Source organism: Schistocerca serialis, chromosome 4 (assembly GCF_023864345.2).
Source record: "Schistocerca serialis cubense isolate TAMUIC-IGC-003099 chromosome 4, iqSchSeri2.2, whole genome shotgun sequence".
In the NCBI taxonomy this organism is placed as follows: domain Eukaryota; kingdom Metazoa; phylum Arthropoda; class Insecta; order Orthoptera; family Acrididae; genus Schistocerca; species Schistocerca serialis.
In genome coordinates this window covers 781,560,935-781,568,115 of record NC_064641.1, presented here as the reverse complement: position 1 = coordinate 781,568,115, position 7,181 = coordinate 781,560,935, and the positions used below count along the sequence as shown (strand labels likewise).

At 41.3% G+C, this 7,181-nt stretch overlaps 1 non-coding gene across 1 annotated transcript; it reads right to left on the bottom strand.

Annotated features, from left to right (window-relative positions):
- Positions 1 to 6,305: 6,305 nt before the first annotated feature.
- Trnat-ugu (transfer RNA threonine (anticodon UGU)) lies at positions 6,306 to 6,380 on the bottom strand. Its single transcript has one exon. It is a non-coding gene; the product is annotated as a tRNA-Thr (tRNA).
- Between the last annotated feature and the right edge of the window lie 801 nt (positions 6,381 to 7,181).

Here is a 7,181-nt window from a genome sequence, read left to right as displayed (position 1 = left end):
CGTGATTTCTTACACCGAAAGGCAGAGGAATGCATTGCTATGGATGGAAGTCACGTCGAGTACCTCCCTTGAACGAGTCTTGTAAATAGATGTCACATGAAACTTCTCCCAAAATAAGTATTCACATCTCAAAAGATATGCATTCTCGAACATGTGTTTATTGGACTAGTTTTTCTTTTTTAGGCGGCTGCTACAACTGTCAGAATGTTTGACACTTTTTAAGAACCTACTTATTATACGAGTATCTTCCACCTGCCCTGCAACATATATTAGACAGGTGGAGTATTAATAACTCATGGTTAGCAAGCACCGACGAGAAGTATTCATAAAAGAATTGAAAAACTCGTAGAAGCTTATCTAAGAGGTTAGTTTTGGTTCCACAGAAATGTAGGAACACGTGAGGAATTTTTTATTCTACGACTTACCTTAAAACATAGGCTAAAAGAAACCAAACCTACGTTTATGGGAATTGTAGGTTTACAATGAAGCGTCAAAGAAACTGATGTAGGCATGGGTATTCAAATGCAGAGAAATGTAAACTGGCAGTATACGGCGCTGCGGTCGGCAACGCCTATATAAAACAACAGGTGTCAGGTGCAGTTGTTAGATCGGTTACTACTGCTACAATGGCAGATTATCAAGATTTAAGTGAGTCTGAACGTGCTATTATAGTCGGCGCACGAGCGATGGGACACAGCATCTCGGAGGTAAGGATGAAGTGGGGATTTTCCTGTACGACCATTTCACGATTGCACCGTGAATATCAAATCTCCGACATCGCCGCGACCGAAAAAGATCCTGCAAGAACAGCACCACGGACGATTGAAGAGAATCGTTGAACGTGATGGAAGTGCTACCCTTCAGCAGATTGCTGCAGATTTCAATGCTGGGCCATTAACAAGTGTTGGAGAGCGAACCATTCAACGAAACATCATCGATTCGGGCTGTCGGAGCCGAAGGCCCACTCGTGTACCCTTTATGACTCCATGACACAAAGCTTTACGCCTCGCCTGGCCCGTCATCAACGACACTGGACTGTTGATGTCTGGAAACATATTGCCTAGTCGGACGGGTCTCGTTTCAAATTTTGTCGAGCAGATGGACGTTTACGGGTATGGAGACACCCTCATGAAGCCATGGATCGTGCATGTCACCAGGGAACTGTTCAAGCTGGTGTAATGGTGTGGGGCGCGTGCAGCTGGAGTGATATGGGACGCCTGATAGGTCTAGATATGACTCTGACAAGTGACACGTACGTAAGCATCCTGTCTAAAAATGGTTCAAATGGCTCTGAGCACTATGGGACGTAACTTCTGAGGTCGTCAGTCCACTAGAACTTAGAACTACTTAAACCTAACTAACGTAAGGACATCACACACATCCATGTCCGAGGCAGGATTCGAACCTGCGACCGTAGCGGTCGCGGAGTTCCAGACTGTAGCGCCTAGAACCGCTCGGCCGGCAAACATCCTGTCTGATCACCAGCATCCATTCATGTCCATTGCGCATTCCGACGGACTTGGGCAATTCCAGCAGAACAATGCGACATCCCACACATCCAGAATTGATACATAGTGGCTCCAGGAAATCTCTTCTGAGTTTAAGGGGCTCCGGAACGCCCTATACTTGCAATGTTAAAATAACGCTTATAAATTACATCTTTCTTCACAAAGTATTTGAGGTAGGAAGTTGAACTTTTTACAGATTATTTATTGGAATATGGGCTACAACGTAACACAGGGATTTTACAAAATTTTAGTTCAGTTATTAAATATGATTCTTTTTCAATTATAATGAAAATTCACAACATTTTTTTGCAATTTTTTATTTATATATTCAAAAATATACAGTTTTTTGGAAAAAGGCTGTGTTAAATTATGTAGAAGGTACTGTGTAAAATTTACTGAAAGTTTGAAACAAATATGTTTGGAAGATCCTCAGAAAACATGTAATTAGTATGAGAAAATAAAAGTTTTGGGAATCGAGCGACAAAGATTGGATTAACTTTTTAGTGCATTCCAGGTCCATAGGATGGATTATCTTCATCCTCTGCAAACTCCTCCTCCAGCTTCCTCTTGTTCCTCCTCCTGTTTACTCTTGCTTGTATTCCTACACTCTTTACAGCCCTGTCTGCAGCCCGAAGGCGTTCCTTGTCTAAAGCAAGCATCGCTCGTACCATGTTAGAACCTATCTTCATTCCCATATTTCTAAATACCTTGCACCTTACAATGTTGCCATCATTGAAAGTCGCAACAGCATCATACACACCAAAGTGAAGTGTTTCTATTCCAACAAATACAGTCTTGGGGATTCTCGACCATATAACACTATTTACACTTTCATGGGGTTTTGAGTTTTCCGTGAATACACTTTTTCAACAGTTCAGGTGCTGCTAAGTCTCTGAAAATAGGTTTTATCACCTCCATTATTGCATGAGGCAGACTATGCCTATGAGTGTACACTTCACCAGTTAGCAATCCTTTGTTATATTTACACCAACTGTCTTCTTCTTTGGGACACAAGCTATGTTGGGGATTTTCATCGGTTGAAGAAGTATGAAAAAAAAAGCCTAAACAGCCTTCTTCATTTCGTCGACACTTTGTGTATTTTGCCTAATAGCCATTCCATAATAGTTCTGTATTTTGTCAATTACACTGTCAGTTAACCTTCCCTTCCCATCCAACCCTTTACCATCACTGAGTTTTTGTTTTTTGTACGAAGCTTTCAGTCGCCGAAGTCTTGTTCCCATTCGCTTCTGTACGTGTCCAATACACTCAAATTTCTGCACTACAACATCATCATCATAGGCCTTCAGTCCTTGAACATGTTTGAAACTTTTAGAATCACCGTTACCAAGGTAATTAACATATCGCAGTTTATCACACGCCTCAGAACGCTGGAATATACTGGCAACACCAGCCACTTCCATTCCTCCACTACTGCCACTATAGTTAGCTTTGCACTTATTTTCATGTGTACCTTTATATTTTTGTGGACATCTACAATACTTTGATATTACTGCTACATCTAAAACTTACATACTGGTGGCAGATACTACACCATGAAGAGATGTGTGTCCCCGTTTATGCCAGGTACCATCGAACGCTGCAGTCAAATCTCTGTTACCATTATTTTCCATTACTGCCTCTTCCACAGCGTTCTTCATAGATTCTATACAGACATCTTCTACTTTAGACCCTATTAATTTATTATAGGTCGTAAACTTGGTTGGGGGATTTGGAAGATTCATGATGCCACAGAAAATTGCACCTGCAGTAGCACCCTTACCAACTGAACGCAAGGAATAAACAAATCTAATGTTGTGTTCGTAGATTTTGCTACCATTTTCTTCAGTTGCAGTTACTGCAACACTGTTCCAAAAGGTGGTCATGTATGAACACTTATCACATTTCAGTCGTATTTCACTAGCAAGTCCTACGTCCTTTATTATGGAGAGCTCCAGACCAACTTCACTACAATGAATACATCTTACACAGTTTGAAAAAATTCCTTTGAGAACCGACATATCAAATATTTCATTCACATCCGATTCGCCCATAAAACATTCATAGTTTTCACTCATTGAACCAAGCTTCTTCTGTGAAGTATTTTCTTTCCCACTTTGACTGCTATGGGCAGGTGTACTTGAGAGGTTAGGTTCACTCACTTGGTTATCGTCTTTATTGTTTACAGTAATAACACATACCTTTGGCTTTCCAACGTTTCTCCTTTTCTTAAAAGCCTTCAGAGGATTTCTAGTAACTTTACTTTTACTCATTATTATACTTCAACAAAACAGAGACTCAAGAAACAGAATTAATTACGAATATTTTCGAGATAACGACAGAGTAAATAAACATTAAACAATCGACAATCACACCAGTGATATATATTGAACCATCACAGGTTAGCCACAACACATACTTTATCTCACATCACTAAAATGTACCTGATGAACATGGACGTCAATAATAACACCATTTGACAGCAGTTTAACAGCGCCACAGTGGGTCACGCCCATGTAGAACACATTTCAAAAAAAATTTAAAAATAGTTGTAGTCTTCGGAATTGAATAAACTATATATCTATTAAAAGGTAATAGTCTGCAGATTCAGAAAACGCAAAAAAGTAAAAATTGAACATTTAATGATTTTGAGCCTTTCCGGAGCCCCTTAAACACTTACGCAGGCCACAAAACTCACCAGTGCGCTGTTCAGAAGATATCTGCAGCTCTTCGTACCCTTACGTATTATGGACAGCCTTGCAGGATTCATGACGTCAGTTATCTCCAGCAGTACTCCAGACATTAGTCGAGTCCATGCGACGTCGTATTGCGGCACTTGTGCTTGCTCGGGGGGCCCTACATAATATTAGGCAGGTGCATCAGTTTCTTTGGTTCTTCAGTCACATTGTTGACTGGAATAAGGTTCTTGAAATTGCAATGTCTCTGATAACGTCGCCGATGAGCCCCCATAAGCTCCGATTCTGAAAGTAGTGGACATAAAAGGTTATATACACCTTGTGCAGGGACCAGACTGTAGTTATGAGTCGAGAAGCATGAAAAGGGGAGAAGTGGTGGAGAAGAGAGTCAGTCATGGATGAAGTATATCTGCAATGCTATTCAATCTGTGCAGTGAGCAAGCAATAAAAGAAATCTAAGGATAATTTGAAGAAGAAGTTAAAGTTCAAAGAGATGGAATAAAAACTTAGATGTTTGTCAATGACATGGTAATTCTGTCACACAAGGCAAAGGACTTGGAAAAGTAGTTGAACGTAATGGATAGTGTCTTGAAAAGAGATTATAGGTTAAACATCAACAAAAGTAAAATAAGGGTAATGAAATGTAGCCGAATTAAATGAGGAGTCGCAAAGGTAAGTAGAATAGAAAATAAAACATTAAAAGAAGTTGACGAGTTTTGCTGCTTGGACAGCATAATAAATGATGGCAGAAGTAGAGAGAACGCAAAACGTAGATGAAATAAGAAGAAATTATTTCTGGAAAGTAAAAATGTACTAACGTCTAACAGGCCTATCAGATGTTCTGAAGGAGTATGTAAGGAGCAAAGCCTTGTACGGAACCGAAACATGGATGATAAACAGTTTAGATAAGAAGGTAATATCTTTTGAACTGTCGTTCTACAAAAAACTATTGAAGACTAGATGTGTAGATTGAATAACTAACGAACAGATACTGAATCGAATTGAAGAGCTAATAAATTTATGGCTCTATTTGACTAAAGTAGGGATCAGTTAATAGGTTACATTTCTCGTCATCAAGGAACCTTCAACATCGTAATGGAGGGGAGTGGGGTGATTACAAATTGTGGAGGGAGAGCAGGGCTTGATAATGATACGAAAGTTCAAATGGATGTAGGCTGCAATAGTTCAGCAGAGGTGAGGGTGTTTACAAATGATAAGACTATAGTGGAGAGATATATCTAACAAAAATTACAACTGCATACCTTGAGATGAGTTCGTTCAGAACTGTATTATTCAAATTCCTCCCTTGTAATAGTTTGAGATTGTGATATATTTTTATCTGCGTATGAGTATGAAGTGATAGAGAGATCAGATTATGACCCACGGACGCAAACAGTTTCCGTCTGTTCCAGCTCGTCAGAGGCTAACTTTCGATTTCGCTAAGATTGTTACGGATAACGAAATACGACAGACCTATCAACAGAATGACGTGTGTGTCAGTTACACTGAGAGCGTAGATACAGACTGGAGAATTCATTTAGATGCGGGAGAGATACTGGCAGAGCACAGCTTCCGTCCGAGCACTGACCTCCGCCCAATCCCCTGGTCGGCCATTAGTGTACGCCTAAATCCACTCCACCGCAACCAGCATTACCGCTGCGCTGCGCAAATAGCCGCACCGACGGTCGCAGGGGACGGCCACAGGCTTCCTCAGTTCATGAATATCAAGTGCAGCGGTTGCTGCCCAGCCATCTGATACGCCGACAGACGCATGGGTTAGTGGCATACACACACAACTCCCCGCGCTACGACCTGCTCTTCATTCTCATTGCATTCAAACACCTGGGGATTGACGAACGGCCTCCGCTGATACTGGTTCTGACAACGTACACACCGTGCTTCGTTTATATCACACAGTAGCAATTACTTCACAGCGTTACTATTACTTTCCTTTTAGATGTTCGACATCTACAATTTTATCCTTACTAAGAGACAGAACTCTTTTTGCAGATGATACAGGTATTCCTATCAAATTACAATGAAATGAACACCCTTAGCTGCTTACAGGCGTTGACATACGTCAACGGGGACAGTTGAAAATGTGTGCCCCGACCGGGACTCGAACCCGGGATCTCTTGCTTACATGGCAGACGCTCTATCCATCTGAGCCACCGAGGGCACAGTGGATAGTGCGACTGCAGGGATTTATCTCTGGCACGCCTCCCGCGAAACCCACATTCTCAACGTATTGTCCCGCACTACATTCGTAGTGCCCCCGTCCATTATACTTATTACTCGCGGCGCGTTGCCGATTCCCGTAAGAGTTCGGGCACTGTTTGTGCATTCGCACTATATATATACTAAGATGGTATTTGTTCTTTCTGACATGTCCGAAAGAACAGATACCATCTTAGTATATATATTCCTATCAAGCTGAGCAAAGAAACATGAATATAAAATGTAGTGTATTTTATGTACGTTGATATGGCAAAACATTATGAGCACTACCCATAGCGAGGTTTAATGTCTCCTGGTTGTACTGCGGGAACGTGACGCAGTAGGAAAAGAATGTAAGTGGAAGAGAGACGAATGGGCAGTCAATATAGCGAAGATACGGGCCGCAAATGCAGAAATCCTCTGATATAAGCGCTTTTGTTTTGTAAGACGGCCAACCACAGACAAACTTCGACATTTTTCCAACGAAAATTCCGCACTGGCTATATGAATGATTATTATTATATCTGCGACCGGTTTCGCACCACTTATCGTAGCATCCTCAGGCAATATGCGCTATTTATAACATAGTAATGTTGAACAATACCCTGTAGTCACTACCCACCATTCACGTCTAATATACCATCATCTGGTGAAAGCGGTAGTTAAAATTTAATATATATATATTTTTTTTCGGGGGGGGGGGGGGGGGGGGGGAGCGGCCTTGACCGTGCAAGCTGAGAGGATCAGCGCGGCATTTTCCATT